Here is a 24,732-nt window from a genome sequence, read left to right as displayed (position 1 = left end):
AACTTTAACATTTTTAAGAGTTCATTTTTATATACTTATTGAAGTGCAATTGAGTTATAATATACTGAACATAATGAATTTTTTGCATGCATATGTAACTGTGAAACCAATGTCAGAATCAAAATAATTAATTTTTTACAATCTGTTAGTTTCCAAGTATTGCTTTGTCTTGCATTCACACCTCTATACTACCTCCTCCCTTCCCCAGGAAATCACTGATCTGCTTTGTTTCTATAGATTACTTTCCATTTTCCAGATGTTTATTTAAATGGAATCATACAGTACGTACTCTCAGTTTTTAAAGGAGCTTTGGTGAGGTAAAATCTAAAATAAATTCCTGATGTTTCAAGAGCTGTATACTCTATTTTGCCTAGTTCTTTTCACTCAGTATAATTACTTTAAAATTCAACCATTTTAATGAATGGACCAATTATTCCTTCTTCCTTATTGCTAAATCCTATTTAATTGTATGGATATGCCAAAATTTGTTGTCTGTTCTCTTACTTATTGGCATTTCAGTTGTTTCCAACTTGTCACTATTGAAGATATTATGAATATTTGTGTAGAAGTTCTCACAGAGATGTGTGCTCACCTAGCAGTTGGTTAGATGCATGATTTACATTTGAAGAAACTAGCAAAGTGTATTCCATAGTAGTTGCATTAGTTTTCATTCCCACACAGTATATAAAATATCCACTTCCTCCAAATCCTTGCCAATATTTAGTGGGTTCAGTCTTTTTTTTAATTTTAGCCACTCTAGTGGGTTTGTAAGGATATTTAATTGTGGTTTTGATTTTCATTTCACTAATGGCTTAATATGTCGAGCATTCTTTGTATTTGTCTTTTGTGTACTTCCTTTGGTGGCATGTCTGTCCAAATTTGACTTGTTTAAGTTGGCTTATTTTCTTCCTGTTATTGAGGTTTTTTAATGTTTTAAATATTAATGATTTAGTCCTTTTTTAGATGTATTTTACAAATATCTTCTCCCAATCTGTGGCTTACATTTTTTTAAGTTAACAAACATCCTTTGAAGAGCAAACATTTTTTAATTTTTATGAAGTCCAATTTATTTTTTAAATTTTGTGATGTACACCTTCTGCGTTCTACTTGAGAATTCTTGGCTTTACATAGTATCACATGTAAATATTCTCATATTTTTTCTAAGATTTTATAATTTAGGCTCTAATATTTTGGTCTATGAGCAATTTTGAGTTAATATTTGTAGATGGTGTAAGGAAAGGTTAATTTTTTTTGACACATACTGGTTGAGCTATGCCTCCTCATTTACTTATCTTGGCTCTGATACTGAAAATAAAGTGACTATCTCTGTAAGGGTCTCTTTCTAGAATCTCTTTCCACTTCATCTTTAAACCTATACCACGCTTCCTTGACCTTTTAGCTTTATACCAAATCTTGAAGCCAGGTAATACAAATTCTATGACTATTGTTTTTCAAAACCATTTTGTTTTTCTAGATCTTTGACATTTCCATTACTTTTAAAGTTAGCTTTTCAATCACCACAAAATCTGCTTGAAGGTCAGCATGAATTGTCTTGAATCTGTAGATCAATTTGTGAATAATTCACATTTCAATTAAATTTGGTTTCCCAATTCATGAATATACCTCTGCATTTATTTAGGTCTTTCTTATTTTCTCCTTGCAGTATTTGGTAGTTTTCAGTATATAAATCTTAAATATCTGTTGAGACTAATGACATGTTAACTAACTCAGGCTGACTCCTTACTCCTTGGCAAGTGAGCAAGATCAAGGCCTCAAAGGCTGTTTAAAGGGTTGGTGACGATGAATCTGACCACCGTCAGGGATTGGTTAACAACAGTTCCGTGAACGTGATCAGCTCATCCTTGCCATATAGTCCTATGGGACTCTCGCCCGAGGGAACCCCCATGCCTTGCTGACCTTTAAGCTGATTGGTTCCTGCCTAGTCCCCACCCTACATAAAAGCTGTGCGATTTCCTCAATAAATGAGTTCCTGCTGTGTCGGGTCTCCCTGATGCGTCTGATTGTCCTTCACCCGGAGGGCTGGGAGCCAGCGGTCAGTCGGCCCTACCTATCCTGGTCTGACCTTGTTGGGGAGTGTCCCCTTCCCTTGTCGCTGGTGGAGAAGGGCAAGGGGGCTTAAGACCCCGACAAATTTCACTTGTCACACTTACTAATATATATAGTATCACAATTTTTGATACTATTATTAGTGGTATCTTTTATTGTCACTAATGGTCTATTACTTAAGAAATAAAATTTGTGTTTGTGGTTGGCAGCCCCTAAAATGACATCCAATTATCCCCACTTCCAGGTATTGATTATTTTGTGTGTCAACTAGTTATAGTGACTCAATTGTAATGGACAGAATTTGGGAAAATTAACAGCATGTCATTTGCAAGATTATACTTCAAAAAAGAATGGGACTTCCCTCTTTTCATTCTCTTCTACTCCCTTTTGGAGTCCTCTGAGAGAAACTAGTGAACCTGTTATAAACTACACTGTGCAGAAATTCCCATGGCAAGAACAACATCCAGCAATAAACAGGAACCTCAGCACATCAGCTTAAAAGAATCTGAATGATGCCAACTATGTGAAACCCCAAGTTAGCCTTCAGAAGAGACTGCAACCCAGGCCACCAGCTTAATCATATCTTTGTACAGAGACTGAGGAATAGGCACTTGATTGAACCTAACCCTGGTTCCTACCTCAATGAATGGTTAGATAATAAATGTTTATTGTTTAAGCAGCTACATTTTGACATGATTTATTACATAGCAATGAGCAAGTAATAAAATGTTTATACATTGGGATTTTAACTGGCAACTTTACTGAATTTGCTCATTAGTCCTAGCAATTTTTGAGATTGCTTACAATTTTCTACGAACTTGATGTCATTTATAAATAGAGACCATTTTATTTTTCCTTTCCAATATGTATAAGGCTTTTTTATTTTTATTTTTTTGGCCTTATTTGACTGGACAACTTAAGAAAAATTTTAAAAGTGGTAAAAGTGGACATTCTTGCCTCATTCCTATTTTTAGGGGAAAAGCACATAGTCATTCACAACTAGATATGATAGCTCTTGATTTTGTGAAGATTATCTACTTCAGATTGAGAAAGTCCCTTTGAATTGCTAATGAGCTTTTGTTTTTAATTATAGATATTGACTTTTGTCAAATGTTTTCATGCATCAATGCATCAATTAAAATAAACATTTTGTTTTTCTGTTTTTGCTGTTGTTATAATAAAAGTCTCTGATTAATTTTTGAATGTCAATCTAATTTTGTATTTTCTTGAAAAATCCCATTTGGTCTTGTGTACTATGCTATTTATATATCATTGATAGATTTGCTAAAATTTTGTTAAATATTTTTGCATCTAGGCTCATGAGAGACATTGGTCTAGAATTTTCCTGTAACCTATGGTGATATTTCCACATACCCCCTCCTCATGGATAATATGACCTTCAGGAATGAGTTGGTTGTTATTTCCTTCCTCATCTATTCTCTAAAAAGACTTAGTCTACCATTGATATTATTTTCCTTGAATATTGAAAGAATTTGTCAGTGAATTCACATATGCCTGGAGTTTTTCTTATGGAAAGTTTTTCTTTTAATAATAGCTTTATTGAGATATAATGGATATTCCAAACAATTCATCCATTTAATGAATACAGTTAAGTGATTCATGGTTTATTCATGGTTTATTCACCACACTCAGTTTGTTAACATGTCTTTACCTCCCTTTTCCCATGTCCCTCCTAGCCCTTATCAACCACTAATCCACTTCGTCTCTGTAGATTTTCTTATCCTAGAATATTACATCACAGGGGATATGATCTTTGTGACTATCTGCTATCACTGAGCACAATTTTCACAAGGTCCATTCACATTGTGGCATGTATCATTACTCCATTACTTTTATGACTGTAAAATATTCTAAGAACTTTCTACATGTTGTTCACCCATTCATCTGCTGATGAACATCTGAGTTGTTTTCATCACTTTAATGCTGTTAATAAGGCTACTATAAACATGTGGGTACCAGTTTTTGTGTAGAGATGTATTCGTTTTTCATGTTTTCTCTATGTACTTAAGAGCGAAATTGCTGGGTCATTTGATAATTCTATGTTAAATCATTTGAGGAACAGTTTCACAAAGTATCTGAACAATTTTGCACTACTATCTGCAGTATATTAGAGTTTAAATTTATCTACAACCTTGACAAGATTGACTCATTTTTTTTTTATTGTAAACAAATGGGATACATGTTGTTTCTCTGTTTGTACATGGCGTAAAGGCATACCATTTGTGTAATCATAAATTTACATAGAGTAATGTTGTTTGATTCATTCTGTTATTTTTTCCCTTCCCCCCACCCCTCCCACCCCTCTTTACCCTCTATACAGTACTTCCTTCCTCCATACTTGCCCCCCTCCCTAACCCTAACTCTAACCCTAACACTAACCCTTCCCTCCCCCCCATTATGTGTCATCCTCCACTTATTAGCGATATCATTCGTCCTTTGGCTTTTTGAGATTGGCTTATCTCACTTAGCATGATATTCTCCAATTTCATCCATTTGCCTGCAAATGCCATAATTTTATCATTCTTTATGGCTGAGTAATATTCCATTGTATATATATACCACAGTTTCTTTATCCACTCATCAATTGAAGGGCATCTAGGTTGGTTCCACAGTCTGGCTATTGTGAATTGAGCAGCTATGAACATTGATGTGGCTGTGTCTGTGTACTATGCTGATTTTAAGTCCTTTGGGTATAGGCCAAGGAGTGGGATAGCTTGGTCAAATGGCGGGTCCATTCCAAGTTTTCTAAGGAATCTCCACACTGCTTTCCAGAGTGGCTGCACTAATTTGCAGCCCCACCAGCAATGTATGAGTGTACCTTTCTCCCCACATCCTCGCCAACACCTGCTGTTGCTCGTATTCTTGATAATCGCCATTCTAATTGGGGTGAGATGGAATCTTAGGGTGGTTTTGATTTGCATTTCTCTTATTACTAGAGATGTTGAACATTTTTCCATATGTTTGTTGATTGCTTGTAGATCTTCTTCTGTGAAGTGTCTATTCATTTCCTTAGCCCATTTGTCGACTGGATTATTTGAATTCTTGGAGTAAAGTTTTTTGAGTTCTTTATAGATTCTGGAGATTAGTGCTCTATCTGAAGTATGATTGGCAAAGATATTCTCCCATTCTGTAGGCTCTTTCTTCGCATTGCTGATAGTTTCCTTTGCTGAGAGAAAGCTTTTTAGTTTGAATCTATCCCAGTGGTTGATTCTAGCTTTTATTTCTTGTGCTATGGGAGTCCTGTTAAGGAAGTCTGATCCTAGACCAACAAGGTGAAGATTTGGACCTACTTTTTCTTCTATAATCTGCAGGGTCTCTGGTCTGATTCCAAGGTCCTTAATCCATTTTGAGTTTAGTTTCGTGCATGGTGAGAGATATGGGTTTAGTTTCACTCTGTTGCATATGGATTTCCAATTCTCCCAGCACCATTTGTTGAAGAGGCTATCTTTTCTCCATTGCATATTTTTGGCACCTTTGTCTAGTATGAGAAAATTGTATTTATTTGGGTTTGTGTCCGTGTCCTCTATTCTATACCATTGATCTACCTTTCTATTTTGGCACCAATACCATGCCGTTTTTGTTACTATTGCTGTGTAGTAGAGTTGAAGATCTGGTATTGCAATACCCCCTGTTTCACTCTTCCTGCTAAGGATTGCTTTAGCTATTCTGGGTTTCTTATTCTTCCAGATGAATTTCATAATTGCTTGCTCTATTTCTGTAAGGTACATGATTGGGATTTTAATTGGAATTGCATTGAATTTGTATAGCACTTTAGGTAGTATGGCCATTTTGACAATATTAATTCTTCCTATCCAAGAACATGGAAGATCTTTCCATCTTCTAAGGTGTTCTTTAATTTCTTTCTTTAGTGTTGTATAGTTCTCATTGTAGAGGTCTTTCAACTCTTTTGTGAGATTGATTCCCAAGTATTTCATTTTTTTCGAGGCTATTGTGAATGGGGTAGTTTTCCTAATTTCTCTTTCTGAAGATTCATCACTTATGTATAAAAATGCGTTGGATTTATGGGCATTGATCTTGTAACCTGCTACTTTACTGAATTCACTTATGAGTTCTAAGAGTTTTCTGGTGGAATTTCCAGGTTCCTCTAAATATATAATCATGTCATTAGCGAACAGGGATAGTTTGAGTTCTTCTTTCCCAATTCGTATCCCTTTAATCTCTTTGGTTTGTCTAATTGCTCTGGCCAGAGTCTCAAGAACGATGTTGAATAGAAGTGGTGAAAGAGGGCATCCCTGTCTTGTTCCAGTTTTTAGGGGGAATGCTTTCAGTTTTTCACCATTTAGAATGATATTAGCCATGGGCTTAGCATAAATGGCCTTTACAATGTTAAGGAATGTTTCCACTATCCCTATTTTTTCTAGTGTTTTGAGCATGAAGGGGTGCTGTATTTTATCAAATGCTTTTTCTGCATCTATTGAAATAATCATGTGTTTCTTGACTTTAAGTCTATTAATGTGGTGAATTACGTTTATTGATTTCCTGATGTTGAACCAACCTTGCATCCCTGGGATGAAACCAACTTGATCATGGTGCACTATCTTTTTAATATGTTTTTGTATGCGATTTGCTAAAATTTTGTTGAGAATTTCTGCATCGATGTTCATTAAGGATATTGGTCTGAAATTTTCTTTCCTTGATGAGTCTCTGTCTGGTTTAGGTATCAGGGTGATATTGGCTTCATAGAATGAGTTTGGGAGGGTTCCCTCCTCTTCTATTTTATGGAATACTTTGAGAAGTATTGGAATGAGCTCTTCTTTAAAGATTTTGTAGAACTTGGCTGAGAACCCATCTGGTCCCGGACTTTTCTTTTTTGGTAGGCTTTTGATGACTTCTTCTATTTCAGTACTTGATATTGGTCTATTTAAATTGTGTATGTCCTCCTCGTTCAGTTTAGGCAATTCATATGTCTCTGAAACCTGTTGATGTCTTCAAAATTTTCTATTTTGTTGGAGTATAGATTTACAAAATATCTTCTAATTATGTTTTGTATTTCAATCCTGTCTGTTGTGATATTTCCTTGTTCATTCTGAATTTTAGTGATTTGAGTTTTCTCTCGTCTTCTCTTTATTAGTGTGGCTAAAGGTTTATCAATTTTGTTTATTTTTTCGAAGAACCAACTATTTATTTTGTCAATTTTTTGTATTGTTTCTTTTGTTTCAATTTCATTAATTTCAGCTCTGAGTTTAACTATTTCCTGTCTTCTACTACTTTTGGTGCTGTTCTGTTCTTCTTTTTCTAGGGCTTTGAGCTGTAGTGTTAGGTCGTTTATTTGTTGAGTTTTACTTCTTTTATTAAATGCACTCCATGAAATAAATTTCCCTCTAAGTACTGCTTTCATAGTGTCCCAGAGATTTTGATATGATGTTTCTTTGCTCTCATTTACCTCTAAGAATTTTTTAATTTCCTTCCTAATATCTTCTGTTAGCCATTCATCATGTAATAGCATATTGTTTAATCTCCAGATGTTGGAATAGTTTCTGTGTTTTACTCTTTCATTTATTTCTAACTTTAATCCATTATGATCTGATAGAATACATGCTAGTGTCTCTATCTTCTTGTATTTGCTAACATTAGCTTTGTGGCATAATATATGGTCTATTTTAGAGAAGGATCCATGTGCTGCTGAGAAGAAAGTGTATTCGCTCTTGGTTGGATGGTATATTCTATAAATGTCCGTTAAGTCTAAATTATTGATTGTGTTATTGAGATCTATGGTTTCTTTGTTCAATTTTTGTCTGGAAGATCTGTCCAGTGGTGAGAGAGGCGTGTTAAAATCACCTAGTATTATTGTGTTATGGTCTATTTGGTTTCTGAAATTGAGAAGGATTTGTTTGACATACATGGATGAGTCACTGTTTGGGGCATAGATGTTTATGATTGTTATATCTTGCTGATTTATGCTTCCCTTAAGCAGTATGAAATGACCTTCTTTATCCCTTCTGACTAACTTTGGCTTGAAGTCCACGCTTTTTTGCTGAGTCCATGTGCATGGTATGTTTTTCCCCATTCTTTCACCTTTAGTCTATGGGTATCTTTTTCTATGAGGTAAGGCTCTTGCAGGCAACATATTGTTGGATCTTTCTTTTTAATCCAATCTGCCAGTCTATGTCTTTTGATTGATGAATTCAGGCCATTAACATTCAGGGTTATTATAGAGATATGATTTGGTTTCCCGGTCATTTGGTTCCTTTTTTAAATTTTATTTATTTATTTGTTTGACACAACTTGTTTCCTCCTTTATTTGACAATTCCTTTAGGATAATTCCTCCCTTTGCTGATTTGCTTCTTTGTTTTTCATCTCTTCCTCATGGAATATTTTGCTGAGAATGTTCTGTAATGCTGGCTTTCTTTTTGTAAATTCTTTTAGCTTTTGTTTATCATGGAAGGATTTTATTTCATCGTCAAATTTGAAGGTAAGTTTTGCTGGGTATAAGATTCTTGGTTGGCATCCCTTTTCTTTCAGGGCTTGAAAAATGTTGTTCCAGGCCCTTCTAGCTTTTAGGGTCTGGATTGAAAAATCTGCTGATATGCGTACTGGTTTCCCCCTGAATGTAATTTGGTTCTTTTCTCTCACAGCCTTTAAAATTCTGTCTTTATTTTGTATGTTCGGTATTTTCATTATAATGTGCCTTGGTGTGGGACTGTTGTAATTTTGTGTATTTGGAGTCCTATAAGCCTCTTGAACTTGATTTTCCATTTCATTCTTCAGATTTGGGAAATTTTCTGATATTATTTCATTGAATAGGTTGTTCATTCCTTTGGCTTGTTTCTCTAGGCCTTCCTCAATCTCAATAATTCTTAAATTTGGCCTTTTCATGATATCCCATAGTTCTTGTAGATTCTGTTCATGATTTCTTACCATCTTCTCTGTTTGTTCCACTTTGTTTTCAAGGTTAAATATTTTGTCTTCAATGTATGAGGTTCTGTCTTCCAGGTGTTCTATCCTATTGGATATGCTTTCTATGGAGTTCTTAATTTGGTTTATTGTTTCCTTCATGTCAAGGATTTCTGTTTGTTTTTTTTTCAATATCTCTAACTCTTTATTGAAATGATCTTTTGCTTCCTGTATTTGCTCTTTTAACTGTCGATTGGTGCGATCAATCAATGCTTGCATTTGTTCTTTCATCTCATCATTGAGTGCGTGTATTTGCTCTTTCATCTCATCGTTTGCTTCTCTGATCATTTTAAGTATGTACATTGTGAACTCCTTTTCTGTCATTTTTTCTGCCATGCTGTCACTGGGTTTTATTGATGTAACATCTAGATTTGTTTGCAGCATTTTCTTTCCTTGTTTTCTCATATTGTTCAGGTATCAGAGGACCGCTGAGATATTGCAGATTTCCTCTATTGACTTACAATGTCCCTGAAGATTTCTATATATATCCCCCCTTAGCCTTCAGTAGGCTGAAGTCTTGGAGGAAGTTGATAATGCGGTGCTCCACAAGGAAGCTGCCTCTCTAGGAGTGGTGGCCTTCAGGTGGGGTATAATCCCTGCTAGTGGGCAGAGGTGCCTCCACTTGTTGACCAATGATCATCCAAAGGGGACCTAGGCTGTGGGCTGAGGCAAGGCCTGTTTGGGCCTGCGTCTCTGGTTTTACCGTCCTTGTGGGGAAACCTCACCCAGCAGGGAAGACTCACCCGGTGGGGAGGTCTCGCTGGTCAGTTCCCTCCTAGAGGTTCCCCTCAATTTACAGCTACCGCCTGGGCTGGGCTGCCTTCCTCTGCAAAGTTCCCAGGGGCCCGGCCCTACCTCCTGGGCCTGGGAGCCTCACCCTTTGCAGATGACTCTCCTTAGGCTGCCCTTCCTCAGAGAATCTGCCCGCAGGCCTGGAACCTTCCCTCCGCCCTAAGCCTGTCTCTGTGCGGCTCTTCCACCAAGAAGCCTCCTAGATCCTGGGACCCTGCTCTGCACCTAATTGCCTGGCTATGCGGCCCCTCCTCTGAGCAGCCACCTGGGGCCCTGTACAATCGCTCTGAGTCCCAGAGACCCGCCACACGCCTCTTCCTCCAGACAGCCGCCCAGTATTCCGGTGCGGTCACTAGGAGTCCAAGAAACTCACTGCGTGCCTCCACCTCCACCAACCACCCGTGGCCCTGGGCAATCAATCACTCCGAGTCGAAGTGACCCTCCCCGTTCCTCCTCCTTCTCCAGATAACCCCCGGGGTGTTCAGGAGCGGTCGCTCTGAGTGGCTCTGAGTCCACGTGACCCACAGCACGGGTCCTCTGGGCAACCTCCCGGAGCTCTGGTGCGGCCACTCAAGACCAAGCGTCCCACCACACTTCTCCTCCAGGCAGCCCCCCTGTGTTCAGGAGCTGTCACTTTAAGTCCAAACAACTCACCACTCGCCTTCTCCTCTGAGCAGCCGCCTGGAGCACTAATGCAGTCACTGCGAGTCCACACGCCCCGCCGCGCTCCTCCTCCTCCTCCTCCTACTCCTCTGGGCAGGCCCCGGGGTTCGGAAGTGGTCTGAGTCCAAACAGCTGGCCACGCAGCCCCTTCTCTGGCAACCGCCTGTAGCTCTGGTGCAGTCACTCCGAATCCAAGTGGCCACGCTCCTCCTCCTCCTCCTCAGGGCAGGCCCCGGTGTCCTGAGTCCACACAGCTCTCCTCGCCACTCTTCCCCTGGGCAGCCGCCGGAGCCCCAGTGGTTGCTCCGAGTCCCAGCGCTGTGCCCAGTGGCCTCCTTTACGACACTCCCAGCTGTCCGAGTTCACTGCTCCAGCGGGGGGAGGGGCGTCTCGCCGGCAGTTCTACTTCACAAAGTTTCCTGCGTTCCGGGACCACCGTCCCATCCGGGATGCCTCCCCAGGGGGTGAGAGTCACCCGGCTGCTTTGAGTTGGTCCCAAGCGTCTCAATATCTCCTCTTTTGAATCCTGAGTCCTGGAGCAACATGAAATGCAGCCACCCTCTAGGCCGCCATCTTGAAACCTCAGATTGACTCATTTTTTATGCCCTTTAGAAAATATGAATAAAACTTCTAATCTATAGGGCAGGGGAGCCTCGGAATTTCACTTCTTCATTCATTCTCTTAACTTACACACACACACACACACACACACACACACACACACACAAACACACACCCTCTTTTCTCCTAGTCCAAGTACCTGATGCCATCATGTCAAGAGTCTGTTCAGGACTCCATGTTACGTAAATCAGCTTTCGAACAGTTCGAAATATTACTATCACAATTTGCTTTTCACACTTCAAAATTTTGTTAGTAGTATGTTTTTTCCCTGACCATCGCAACCTTGAGATTGAGATTTTTACATCTTTTAAAAATTCTTTCTATGAAGTTAGATTTAGAAGGCAGCGAAGTTGGATGAATTATATTCAAATAGTTCTTGCTCTAATAAATTGTGTCATTATTTTTCTGGCTGTTTATCATTGATTTAGAATAATTTATTATGATGTTCATATACACATGGCCATCTCCAAATGACATAGCAGATATTAGTATTCAAAATTTAACTCAGAAATTTAACTCTATAAACTAGAGCGTGAAACAAATTAACATGAAGGAAAAGAAGCAACCTAATATATTTTCATGTTTACTGAGGCCAACATTTACAATACTAGCAGTATTAGGGTTTTTTTCTCTCTCTCTCTTTTTTTATTTATCTTTTAATTTTTTTTTTTTTTTACAGACTGCATTTGGATTCATCGTACACAAATGGGGTACATCATTTCGTTTCTTTGGTGTACACAATGTAGATTCATACCATTCGTGTAATCATACATGTACTTAGGGTAATGATGTCTGTCTCATTCCACCATTTTTCATACTCCCTCCCTCTCATTTCCTTCTACATAATCTAAAGTTCCCCCATTCTTCTCTCACTCACCACCCTCCCCATCCCCATTATATATCATTCTCCACTTATCAGGGAAAATATTCGGCCTTTGGTTTTTTGGACTTGACTTATTTCATTTAGCATGATATTCTCCAATTCCATTCATTTACTTGCAAATGCCATAATATTATTCTTTATAGCTGAATAGTATTCCATTGTGTATATATACCACAGTTTCTTTATCCATTCATCTGTTGAAGGACATCTAGGGTTGGTTCCACAATCTAGCTATTGTGAACTGAGCTGCTATAAACATTGACGTGACTATGTTACTGTAGTTTGCTGATTTTAAGTCCTTTGGGTATAAAGTTTTGGGAGAAGTTTAACTACACAGAGTGTCCTTATTTTACAGATAAGAAATCCAAGACCAAGAAGGACTACACACTTTACTTTAAATCTCTTTGAAAAATAATAGCAGGATGGAAGCTCATCCTATTTGCCTATTGTTTACTTGTTAATACTCTAGCATCTTCAGGCCAGAAATTACCTCCCAGACTGGTTGCTGAATATGCTTGCAGGACCAGAAGTAAATATCAAATTATCACTGGGGTTTGCCTTGACAAGTCTTCTTTCTATATCAGTTTCACACAAAAAAAATATACAAGAAGTCAGGATTTGGAGTGTTCTGGATACTTTGATAATAATACGTTGACTCTCCATGTTCTACTGTTTTTCTCTCTGGATATTGCGTGAACTTCAGTTAGATCGATGTTTCATCTTTTGACCCTGACCCAGGCTGTGCTACCAGACTGAAGTTTGACTTTCACTTAATCTGCATCTTGGTCCAACTTTCGACCTTCACCCTGCCTTGGACACAGATGGTCTTCATCACTTATGCCTCAGTTGGTTTCTTATAGGGGACATAGATGTACATTCTGGCCATGACATCAGATCTATGCAGAAGTCTTTGGGGAGCATTCCATACAATTCCCTAACTTGCTATGGGAAGCAGTTCTGAAAATACACTGCCACTGGGATGCCATGGAATGTGCTGCAATATCCCTTCTTACCTACAATTGAATTTTTAAAAATATCTGTTTACTCATAAAGGATAACGATTTCTCATTAAAAAAAAACCTGATATTTATCCAAAGGTATTTATTTAACTTAAAAATCTATCTTTGCACTCTTATACGAAGTCGTTGCAAAATATCTTACACACATTTTTAACAGACTCCCTTGATTTGAAGGAGGACCGGCCATTGCCTTAACTTAGCTCTGTTGTTTTCCTCAGACCTGTTTTCTCTTTGAGTTATTTCTATCCCCCAATTTATCTCAAATTTTATGAACAGTAAGCTTTGCAGGCAGATATTCCACGATGGGAATTAAAACTGCCCCTCAACCAGTAACAACCCCCTCCTGGCAGCAACAGGACCCCAATTGACCAGACCTAAAATAATAATCAACCAGGCCTCTGGCCAACTTTACCAAGATCACTTAACTATGTACACTTCTTGACTTCTGCCTTTGTTTGTCCCCTGTATAATCTAAGAGCTCTTGTCAGCACCTTGAAGGCAGTATTGAGGACACTAATCCCTCTATCTTTCTCTGTGCTGATTATACTGAAATAAATCCCTTTCCTATTTCACCTGCATCCTGCCAATTGGCTCTTTCAGGGGAAGTGGCCAAACCTAGTCAATTGGGAACCCCCTCCCGGTCCCCACCAGAGCCAAGACTCTGACCTACAACTCCAGTAGGTACACAACAGGAGTCAAAGACATGGATAAAAATAGGCAGATTGAGGGATGGGGAATTAAAAAATGAACCAAAAACCTGCAGGTGTTTTTGTCTAGTAGAAGACACACATTAACAAGTCAAAGCCATTCTTAATAGAGAAACACTCATAGCAGAAACATCTGTGCCTATCCCACATTCAAAGAAGTCTAGTCTAGCAGCATGATACACATCAATTGATGCAAAACATCTGCAAGCTCTTAATAGACCGAATGCTAGGAACTATATTTGGAGGTTAAGTGTTGTAAGACCTCTGGTTGCAGACACCATTAAGTCACAGAACTTGATGGAGTAGGAAAGTAAAAATGAGGTCTACATAAAATACTATTTAGGTGACAGTTTACTCACAATCACGTACATATATATAAATATACATTTATAAATTCTATGCTGTGTTAAGGAAATTATTGTAATTAATCTTGCAGTAATCTGAGTTATCTAAGTATTTATGCTCCATAAAGGTGATTTTACTTATTTATGACAAAAAGTGTTTAAAAAGTAGGAAAAAAAAAGTGAAGGGAAGATTGATTCCTTAGTCAAAGTTTTCATCCGCTAGATGGCAGTTTCCCATTACCAAGTACTGGACTCTATAATGCAATCTGGGCAAATACTTATTTACTTACCCTATACATTTTTCCCCTAAAGACCATCTAAGTTACTGTGCATTGGAAAACCTGCAAAAATTACATAAGTGAATGTATTGTCATGAGACTTACATTGTAGACCTTTGAAATTGGTGAGCATTGGTCAGAATGTATACACACACGTACAAACACATGTGAATTCAAGGAGATTTATCCATGTCTTTATAAACAGTCTCATGTAGAGCAGACAAAACAGGCCAAAAGGTAATATTTGAAACACCCTTTATATTTTTAGCAAAAGATCTTCCCCTGTGCAAAAGATCACAAGTGTTTAAGTTAGAAGACAGGCTGCCTGGTGACCATTTTTAAGTCACTCTGTACATTTTGAGCATCAAGATCATAACCACACTGATAAAATAAAATTTTAAAAATGATCATAGCTGTAAGTTTGGTCAAAGTCTCCCAAATTCTGTACTATCCAGAATCAACAAAATTGCTAGTAAGACAATAAAATCAAATGGCCACTTATTGACTATCCCTGGTCTGCAAAGTACCATGTTATTTTCTTTTGTGGTCCACACATTTTTTTCAAAATTAAGCAAATAGAAAATACATCTAATCTCCTCACTTATGGGGTGACACGGAGAGGAGTGACAGTAAAGGTGATGCAGAAAGTCACGCTTCTGCCCAAAGGGAAATATCCATTTTCGCTTTGAAACTAATTTGGAAGTGCATCTCCCAATTTACTGAATATTGACCAAGAGCAGATTCAATATCAGTGAATTGATGAGAGCATTGTATAACCAATTCATAATTTCTTATCTACAATTATGAATTACAAAGAATCAGAGAGCCAAAAGTGCTTCTCAGCTTTGGCAGCAAAATCTAACCTGAACTATTTACACCTTTTTACAATTCCCCTTCATAACTATTCATCCATGTCATTGTAGAAATGTTAATATCTGCGTGATGTTTCCCCAAACCTACAGAGTTACAGAATATGCAGTTGTTATCCATAATACTTTTCTAAAATGTAAAAAATCTGAATTTCAAAATACATTTGGTCTCAATAATTTCAGACAGGAAATTTTGGATCTATATTAATTACTCATGACTTAAAAGTCCTGGGCTCATCATTTATTTAATAGCAATAACTTTAAAGAATGAGAGTGTTCAAATAAAATATTCAATAAACCCTATGTTATATTTTTCAATTCATTTCATAAAGTAAAATGTAATTCAGAGATAATCTATTCACAAATTCAGAAAAGTCTTAATCACATTCTTAATATTGGCTTGTAGTTTCTGATTTTGGATGGTTTATGTTGAATTGATTTATTGTCAATAACTCATTTTTTTTCATGAGGCAAATAGTCATTTGAACTATTGCTATCTATTTTCTTTAGGATGTGGGCCTAAAAGGACCAGAGGCCAAATGATTCTTAAACCAGGAATTCTACTTCCCACTTAGCCAGTTTGACAATGACTGTCTCTGTTGCAGTCTTATAGTTTGGTGCTATGGACCTTGAAGAGAGCAAATGAATATCGACTTGTGGTGATGGAGATGACATGTCTCCGGAGGGTCCCAGCGTTCACAGAAGACAGAAACTGAGAAGTAATGACACTGGCATCACTCTGTGAATAAAAAGGAGCTGTGGACCGTCAGGGGCGGACAGGAATTGCTAACTGGGCGGTACACCCTTCATGCTAAAAGGAAAAGAAGGGATCTTTGAGGGCGATTTCTCCCTCCCAGAGATATTTGAGAAGTAAGTGTGCTATTCTTGATACACACACACCCAGAGATTACAATGCTGTGAAATATCATCTGGAAGATACAGTCCAGAGGAAGATCTGCGAATGAGAAACAAAACAATTTTCAACATGTTCATCAAAACAAAAGTTTTCAATGATTTATACATCCTCAAATAGTCATATTTGCTGCTTTTTTGAAACATAGCATGGATTACTAAAGTAATAAATATAGTAAAGTAAAATAATAAAGCAATAATAAATATATAATAATAATATAATATATATAATATATAAATATATAATAATAAATAATAAAAATAATAAAATAAAGAATATTGTCTTAGTAAAAAAGACAATACAGGTCTCTATTTTCTTTGATATCCTTTCCTTAAAGTTTTAAAAGAAGCTGCACTTTTCCAAATAAAATTGATTAAATGTGAGTCACTATCATGTGGACAATTGGAGTTGATACTTACATTCTCTGGCAGCAGCCATGTGGATGATGGGTAAAAGGAATGAGGAATAACTCCAGTTGTCTTGGAGCTTAGTTTGCTTTATCAAATACAAAGCAGGCTATCAGAATCTTATATTGTAAATTAGGAAACCAATATTCTCAAGTAACCTGAAATTCATCTTCCCTTTTTACTTCTTCTGTTTAGGTATTCTGGGTAAATCTTTTTCTCAATCAAAATTCATAAGACAGTTGGGAACTCCCAATGATGCTCCAGTGTGAGCTCAGTACATATATGAATTAAGCTTTGTGGTTTCCCATGTGGCTCTTGAACCAGCAACAACAGCAGCAGCAGCAGCAGCAGCAGCAGCAGCAGCAGCAGCAGCAACACCTGTGTATTTGACAGAACTTCTCAGGCTCCATCTGAAATATTGATTCCAGAATTCTGGAGGTAGAACCAAATGCTCTGTAATTTAATAAGCTTTCCAGGTAAATGAGTCATGCTTGACTTTGGAAACTACTAGCTTATATTATGAAACTATATTGGTGAAAGAAGCATAGATCAGGAAATTACCTGACCTGGAGAATTACTTTAGGATTCTCTTTACATAATAATCCCCTATGGGTCAAAACACCTACACCAAAATCAGTGTTCCTTCATACCATCCTGACAGTACCCTCACCATGTGAACAAGAACAGATTCACAGAACTCTTGTCATCCTTCTCAGAAAAATACATGGATAACAAATTTCAGAAGGACCGGAACTATCCAGAAAAGAACCTTAGGGAAGCAAGAAGCAAAAAACAAACAAACAAACAAACAATTTCTCAAAAACCATGGTTTATGGCTCTGGAGGGCAAATTGATTAGGGGGAAATCAAGTCTAATTTGCAAACAGGATGTTTACAGCCCGTATGAATTCTGTATCCACCTCTGTTAAAGGTCGATTTGCACTTGCACTCTTATTTTGAAAGTTTGAGCTTCTCTTTAAAATGCCACAGAGAGCTAGGAATCACAATATAAAAGAGCCTTACCACCTGGGGCCCCTATAGCAGTCAGAGGAAAACAGTGTCACAAAACCTCAAGATGAAGTCAAAATTCAAGAAGGCAGGTGTCACAAAGTGAGTGACCCTAATTTACTAGATTTTTGATCCTGTGCCCACCTTGTCTGTTCTGTTTTCTCTTACTTAGCAGAGTAACATTCCCTTATAGGTGACAAGATCCAGACAACCTGGATTCCACAGTGATGAGGGCCAAATCAGCTTTTCAGTTCCAATGAGGAGGTAGAATTCAGGGCACAAGAACTCAGCAAGAAGTTGAATTGTGGCCTCATCCACAAGCAGAGAGCAGGTCGGGTTCTCTCAGGTCACTGTGAATTCATTCCACCTCAGGTCTGTAACTGCTTGAAAAAATCAAACTTTCCCTTAGATGTCATCTTGTTAGAACTGACTCAAAAAGGTTGTTAAGACTAAGCCTATAGTGCAGATGAACCCAGAGAAAATAAGATAAAAGAGACTTTAACTCCAAAAACAAAGCAACCTGGGCCACATCATTTCAGAACAGAGCTACTATACCAAAAGAAACTGAGGGTGTTATGGTATCCCAGAACCTCACAGAAATACTTTCACAATAATGTGACTTCAAGTAAGGTGATGAGCCATAAAAGCTGAAATTAGAAATTGGTGTGCTAGCTCAAATGTAGGCTCCAAATCAATTCATGGTCAATGAATTAAGGTTTTAAATTTTTATAAAACAAGGATGGTCCTGGTATATGGATTAGTCAGAGTTCTCTAGAGAAACAGAACCAATAGAACATACATAATTACAGGAGGGAATTTATTAGATTGGTTTACACCATCAGAGGCTGAGGAGTCCCACAATGCCTGTCTGCAGACAAGGGAAGGTAAACAGGTAGCTGCTCAGTCCCAAGAAACTACAAGCTCAGAATAAGAGACACCAATGATGTAGCCCCAGTCTGAGACTGAAGGCCTGGAAACCCTCTGGAGAGTTGCTGGTGCAACTCCACATTCAAAGCTAAAGGATCTGGAATCTAATGTCCACTGGTGATGGCAGTACAAAAAAACACCCACACAAAAACAACTGACCATGCCCAAGGGAGTTTCCCTCGTCTTTCATTTTCTTTTTAAACTTCTGAGCCTTAGCCAATCTGATGTTGCCATGCACCTTCATAATGGGTCTTCACTGTGTTGTTAGCTGACCTATATGCTGATTTTCTCTGGAAACACAGATGCACCCAGAAGTATGCTTTACCAATTTGCAAGATGTCTCTCAATCCAATCAAGTTGAAAACCAAAATACACAATGAATGTTATATCAAGAAAATAATATATTGATAGGAAATTATAAGTATTAATGTGTAAACAAGGACAATGTTTTGTTTTGTTTTGTTTTTTTTCAAATTCTATCATTAATTAGGCCAGCAGCAAACAGTATTTTGTCTAGTACCAATCTCCATGCACATACTCCCACACACTTTTGGTCTTTAATTCTATTTTTTTCTAAGAGAAATTACTGAAACTTGAAGGGTAGTTGTTTTCATGTTCTGGTAAGGAGAAAACTCAAGATGATCCTGAAATATCTTATTATTATCATACAGAAAAAAAATGCATGATCTGAAATATACTCCAAAAGTGTCAAAGGGAGATTAGAAAAAAACCAAAACACATGAATATCCATTGGCCAACTTGACAATTTAAACATATGTTTAATTAGAGAAGTTATCTGGGAAAAAGCTGTCAGTCAAAGTGATAAATGAGGGAAGGGCAGGTTAAAAGTTCCCAAACATATACGGAAAAAAGTAAATGATAAGCAATTTGAATTATGATTGCCCCTCCACACATTCATAGGGGATTGTTTTAAGACCTCCATGGACACCAGAGTCTGCAGATGCTCAGGTCCTAATTTGTTCTAAATTTTTTAAATGCTTTTGAAATTATTACCAGATTTACATATTTTCAGATGATTGAGATAATTTAAAGAATATAGTTTGCTAGTTTTATAAGAAAAATCTATTAACTTTACAAAATATATTTAAGTATTCATAATTAATTTTATAGTTTTATAAAATGATTTTAAGGTTTTTAAGAGTTAAAGAGAATCCAACAGATTTTTTATTTAGTTTAATAAGGTTTAACTAGTTCATTTAATAACCAGTTTAAATATTTGTAGAAAAAAATGATTCTCTAGCTACATAATCAGCATATTTTAATGATTAACTATTGTTTACTGAACCTACAAACCCAATTCATTGACCATAAATTAAGGTACAAAGTGTTTGTCAAAGTTTCTGTCCAGTGCACAAAAGTAAAAGCTTGCAACAGAGCTGAACCACAGAGAAGAGTTTATATTTCCTGGTAACTTACAGTATAAAGCAGACAGGAATACAGCACATGTTTCTGAAAAATAATTCCATCAAAAGTGATACAAAAAGATGTGGAGTTCTTTAAGGGTGTATGTCAATTATTTGGAAAATGCATGCATACATACAAAACATTTTATTCCCTACCAATATGGGATAAATGAAGTGTTGCTGTACTTGGTAGTTGGTTTATTGAAGACATTCATCATGCAATGATGCTTTCTTAATACATACGCACATCTGAAATGATAAGAACTTGCTATTTCTATTGCAATTTCCAGAGATAGCCTGAATTTCCAGACAATGTGAACCAATTCTGAAAATCATAAACAAAGCTTGCTGTTGAGAAAGAAGATATATTCTCCTAGACTTGTAAAATCATAAAGCTGGAAGAAAGTTTAGAAAAATTCTAGCCCAATAATCTCATTTTACAGATAAGGGAACTAGCAAAGAGAAGTTGAGCATTTTATCCATATTTTATAGCTAGTAAGTAACAAAGACGACCATATTAACATCCCACAAGGCCCAATTTTAGGATCTTTCTCCAACAGAAGTCTTCATTTTAGTTTATATACATCTGTCACTATAGTTAACAAGATTATAGTTAGGTTTACTGACAAGGGGGAAAAAATCTACCATAAGAAAATACCTACTATGAGAAGAGAAGGGAAATTTGCAGTAGGATTATGAACTTGATAGTTCTCACCTCTGGAATTGTGTGTTCACATTTCATTAGGAAAATGGTATGATTATAATAGCCATAATATTAATGATTATTAATGTCAATTTCTAATAGCATGACATTATTTTCTCCATGCATTCATGTCTCTGGTATCTACCAGTTGATTTTAGCCTCCAGAATATTCCATGGGATCACTAGCAGAAGGCCTTACTATACCAAATTTATATGAAAAACTGAAGTAGGCAGGCCTTCCTGAAGGGGGTTTGCAAATTCAAATGTCTGGGGGGCGCGCGCACACACACACACACACACACAAATACAAGGCAATTCCAATTGAAAGAAAGGAGGGAGTGGTGGAACCTTGTCATCTGAAGTGTTTATGCCCGCTTAAAAAGATTAAACATCATTAGATATACATACACAAGTACATATGTATATGCACATATATATATATACATGCATTTAAGCAACTGATTGTATACATATGTATGTGTACATTAAATGCATGTTATCCATAAAGAGTATACATACACTAGGAAAAATGCTACAGTTAACATTTTAACAGATGATCTTCACTTTCTGCCATGAAGTGTCAACTTAAAATAGCAATTTTCAAACTTTTGTTCTTAAAAATTATTGATGACTGCAAAAAGCTTAAAAATTATTGAAGATCACAAAACACTTTGTTTGTATGAGTTATATCTTTTGATATTTATAATAGACATGAAGATACTGCCAAGTGATACGTTTTAAATTAACAATCAATTTCAACATAAACACAAAAATTAATGTACTTTATGAAAAGTAACTATACTGTCCAAAACAAAAAGCAGAAAAGCTGCATTGCTTAAACTTTTACAGATATCTTTAAAATTTGTTTTAACAGAACACAGCTAGATTCTCCTTCCTATTTCTGCAAACCTTTCTTAAATTGACATATAAGTATCATGGACCCCCAGATCCTCGGATCACATCTTGAGAGTTATCAATTATTGCCTTTCAGTAAAGGAGGAGACTGAAGAAGAACTTCATGTTGGTTCATTTCAACTTTGGATACCTATCTGAATTTTTGGAATCATCTGTATAAAAGTAACAACTAATTAAATGCCACATGCAACTTCTTCCTGCTTTGGAGGGACATCTGTCATAGGACCTCATGTTCCTGCCACAGAGTCACACACTACCTGAGGCTGTGATAACCTTCCTTTGCCATTATGTACATCAGAATCTCCCTCAATAGCTCTATATCCGTAACTCCTTTCTATATAGCTATATAAAATCAGAACTGCAAACAGTATAATGTAAACTAGCAGGGTCTGGTGCATATTTTAAAAAAATAAAATGCTTCTGTAATTCACATTCTGAGTTGCTCATTGATAATAATCTTCCTAATGTGAAGATGTAACCAAAATGAAGAGTTGAAGAATGACAGCTTAAATACATATCAGCAGTGAAGGCAAATATGGTCTTTTATCATCAAAATCCAACGTTCTGTTTAGGATGATGGAATAAGTCTATGAATACATGATAGAAAGACTTGGCTACCATGTCAAAAGCCAGGCAGGCTCATAGACTTGCTCTTTCCTTTAGGGTTTTATTATGACAACCACAATTACATGCTTTCTAGGTCTCAGTCAAGGCTGTAAGCCTTTCTGTAAAGATGAGTTATGAAAAGAAAAAATCCAAGACTGCTCAAAGATTGCAAGATTGTTCCAATTCCCTCCCACCCCAGCAGACCAGTCTTGACAGAGAAGTAGAATATTGGTCCTTTCCAACACACACACACACACACACACACACACACACACACACACACACACACGAGCGCGCGCTCCTAAGCTTTGCACCTAAACAAACTTCTTTCTTTTTGTCTTGGGCAGCAATATCAATTTCCTAAAATAAAAGTTGTCTCTAGTTGCTACTCTTCAAGCTTTGGACAGCACTGGCTGGCAAGTATTTCAAAAGAAAGTATTTATCATTGTCAAACTTGTTTACATGAATCAAGTAACAATGTCACCACAGAATAAAAGCTATCACCCTTTTTTTTTTCCTCTCTCTTCCTTTTTAGGTTTCCATGCAAGGTCTATGATATTGAAAATGCGTTTATGTTGGCTTTAAAAGAACTGGGTTTTTTTTTGTTTTTTTTTTTCATAAAAGTAGGTTGAATTTAATGGTATTCCCCAATTCAGAAACTCTCAATTCTATAATTGAGATAGTGTACCTCTGTAAAAACCAGAGATGGGAGGGAAAACATAATGTGTTTGGAGAGGGTCATCTGCATTTTCTTTTATCACTGGGTTGATATTTCATATTTTTATTTACCTTTATATGTTTCTTTCTGCATATCTACAGAAGTGCAAGCAACTCATGCATGCCAATTTTGCAAAACACTGCTAAATGGTGGTTATTAATTTATTATGTCTTAGGAAAAATGTTTCTCAGCAGTTTTGGATGATATGCAGAATCTGATCTGCCCATGACCTAGTCTTCCTGTGACTTTTTATAATACCTGTGATAATAACTGAGAAATGATTCAAAATAGACTTATATGCCATAAAGTATACTGGCCTGAAGTCTGCAGAATGATCATTTTTAAACCCAAGGATACATGCCAGAATTTACTATCTAAAATTGGTGTCACTGACAGAGACAAATGTTTGTAGAAATGATACCTGCAGTGACATTAGTTAAAAGGAGAATTGGGTTTTCAGTCTTGCCTGTCTTATCAGCAGTAACTTTTTTAAAGTTATCTAGAAGTTCAGAATAATCATTATTTCATCAAATATTTTAATATTGCTGAGTTAAGTAACTGTGACCCCCCCACATGAGTTATTTAGCCTCTTTGATCATCAATATAAAAATAATTGTTATGCCACTAACCAGATCTTTGACTCCAAACAATATTAGACAGCAGTTGCTGTGTTTTGTGCTATAAAATACTTTTGCATTTATGATGTTTGCCTTTTCACATAGTGTACCTACTTTTATCACGTAAAATACAGATAGTCCACTTAAATTTAAATTTAAATTTTTCGTATAAGCATACCCCAAGCATGCAACATGCTACATTTTTATTTGCCAAAGTTTATAACCCTGTACTTTGAGAAACTGAGACAGAGAAAGGTAATTTACTCCATCATCTATGTTTTGGACACTGTTCTTCTGACTCCAAATCCTATGAAGTTTCATTGTTTTGCTACTGTCCTCAAGATTTCTAAACCTCAATTTTCTATTCTTTAAAAAGAAAATGAGCAATGACTGGCATGATGCATGAGGCCCTGGGTTTTATCCTCAGCACTATGAAAATAAATACATGTAGTAGGCATGGTTTTAAACTAGATAACTCTTAAAGTTCTTACCATGTATCAGAGGCTGTGTCCATTGGGATCTCATAGGGGTGACGTGAAATAATGTCACAAATATTAAAAAGACCACATTAATCTATGTTCTCCCTTGTAATAAATGAATCTTTCTTTCTTAGTTCATTAAGCTGGAAAAGAATTCCAGGATATTAGAGAACTTACTGGAAATTCAGGGAGTTGGAGGCTACAAATCAGGAACACTCTCCATATTCATGATTATGACTGTCCAGTGAGTGCCACAGTGCCACTGTCACTGAGCAGAAGCTCTGCAGCCCACATGGCCATGCTAGCAATAGGATACCCCTGTAGCCATTGACTGTTGCCTCTGAAAGTTCCATGTTTCCCCCTGCCCTCTGTCATCCTCACAGAGATGGATTCTGTGCATACACTTCATCTTTATATCACTCTTCTCTGAATTGAATTCTCCAGTTGTCTTGTTGGTGAAATCTAGCTTACCCCCAAGAAAAACGGAAAAGCAAGTCTCTAGCTTTTCCCTGACAGGGAAAACTCATAGTGTGGAAAACTCCCCATGCGTAGAGTAAATGCTCAGTGAGAATTGGAGAGCAGAAAAAGTATGCTGCATGATGACTTTAGAAATGTACTAAAATGTTGACTCTGCTAGAATAACAATTGTGCTCATTATTCACAAATATATACCATACTTATTCAAACCATACATATGTGCTAACCAGCTGTTTTAACCCAGATGATCTTAACCATCCTCTTAAATCCCAGCAAAGATTATACAGATTATATTATGAATGTTCATCCATATAGCACCTGACCTAAAGCACCAGTTAATAAATTCAAATTACTATCCC

The sequence above is a fragment of the Sciurus vulgaris genome (assembly GCF_902686455.1).
Source record: "Sciurus vulgaris genome assembly, chromosome: 14".
In the NCBI taxonomy this organism is placed as follows: Eukaryota; Metazoa; Chordata; class Mammalia; order Rodentia; family Sciuridae; genus Sciurus; species Sciurus vulgaris.
The sequence above is the reverse complement of the archived record's forward strand: the minus strand, read 5'-3'. Positions refer to the sequence as shown.